The following is a 1,787-nucleotide window of genomic DNA, read 5'->3' on the forward strand; positions in this document are numbered from 1 at the left end:
CCGGAAAGGGCAAACTCTATTATTTTTCAGTGATTTGCCTTTACAGGGTCATTTACCAAAGAATCTGCTTCTTTCCAATAGCAAGATTACCATTCAAACCAAGTTCACTCTGACCAACAGGAAGACACCTTGCCAACTTAACATCTTTCTGGGAAAAGCCAAAGGCCCTACTGGGAGTCGAACCCAGGATCTCCTGTTTACGAGACAGGCGCTTTAACCAACTGAGCCATAGAGCCACCTTACATTGTATGTGAACTCAGTCTCAGTTCATTTCAAATGAGTGAAGAAGTAAGTTAGTCAATGCGCAGGATCAAGTGGTTTTTCACTCTGTTGTTGGCTGAGTTAATTGAATTTTTAGAATGCAATGAGGTGACTAGAGTTTGGTGTTTTCTGGGTGCCTTCCTCTTTACAGCAGACTTTTCAGTTTGTCCTACTGTTGTTTTCATATTGCTCTTACGATGTTGGAAGTCACATCACTGATGTAACAAGTACCGACAGGGTCACTTATGGACAATGGGTGTCAGTCAGTAGCTTCCGGACTAGGACAATTAGAAAGGAAGCCTGGTGATTTGTTTCTGAAAATTAAACATCATGATTGTGATAAGAGTTGTATGAGTCCCCAATAAAAAGATTTTTAAAAGAAAGAAAATTAAACCCTGGAGATCACAACAAAACCTTGTCCACTATAGTGCTGGAAGATGAATCTCTAAGATAAAGGTACTCAAAAGACATTGGAGGTTTAACAGTAGGCTCAGGCAAACTAACAACCAGGGCGATGTTTTCTTCAATGTATATGAAATTTCCTTCAATCAAAGCTCAGCGGATGGCAAATACCAACAGCACCATAAAGAGACAGCACAGAACTCCAAGTCTCCTGGGTTCCTTTCTGTGAGAGGGGCAGAGGGCAACCAGAAACCAGATGCCCTCTTTGGGAGACTCTCCACCTGTAGCTGGAGGACCCCTCACAGCGTATCTATTTGGGGCACGAGGGTTAGGAACCTGGAGCTTGGTTTCTACATCATCTTGCAAATTCAGATTATAGTTTGAAGCCGGTAAGCACCCCCTTAGAACATAATGCTTGCCAAATCAATAAACCCCCACCCCAAGTGCAGCTGATCAGACTTGGCTGATGCAATTCTCTCCGGACCTTGCACTCAACCACGTGTGTGCTCTACCGGGAACTAGGAAGTGCTCCCTTACCAGGCTAGGGGCGTGGACATGCCTGCATCCACCAATCACCAGCAGCCTTCCTCACCTGGCTAGGGGCGCTGACGTGCCTGCGCCCACCAATCCTGGACGGGCACCTTTGGCCAGGGATTCAGGTGCTCCTGCCCCACCAATCCCTGGCAGACACCCCTGCCTAGTCAGGGACCCGGAAGTGCCTGTGCCTTCCAAACCCTGACCATCTTACTAGATACGGGCCCAGGGCCAGCCCAGCCACATGTCTCCCGGCAATAAAAAGGTCACTCCTATAGCTCTGGGCGCGACTCCCCTGGCCCAGGCACTGTGGACCGTGGGACTTCGCCCAGGCTGGGTTTTTCTCCCCAATAAAGCCTGCTTGCTAAAATTTGGCTGATTCAGTTTCTGGCGTCTCTTGACTACCTTACAAATGCTTTGTTAAAATTTATGTTCTTAACTTTTTATTAGACTTTGAAAACAGATACCTAGACACCAATAAATATTTCCCTTTTCATGGGAAGTTACCGTGGTAAAACTCAGTCCTCACAAGGTAAGAGAAAAATTGTCCTGATGATTGTCCCTTAGTTTTGATTGTTTTCACCCCTTTC

At 46.2% G+C, this 1,787-nt stretch overlaps 1 non-coding gene across 1 annotated transcript; it reads right to left on the bottom strand.

Annotated features, from left to right (window-relative positions):
• Positions 1-162: 162 nt before the first annotated feature.
• TRNAT-CGU lies at positions 163-236 on the bottom strand. The gene has a single exon. It is a non-coding gene; the product is annotated as a tRNA-Thr (tRNA).
• Positions 237-1,787: the final 1,551 nt, after the last annotated feature.

Source organism: Echinops telfairi, unplaced genomic scaffold, assembly GCF_000313985.2.
Source record: "Echinops telfairi isolate 266 unplaced genomic scaffold, ASM31398v2 ScPeMD7_7441;HRSCAF=8479, whole genome shotgun sequence".
NCBI classification, from domain to species: domain Eukaryota; kingdom Metazoa; phylum Chordata; class Mammalia; order Afrosoricida; family Tenrecidae; genus Echinops; species Echinops telfairi.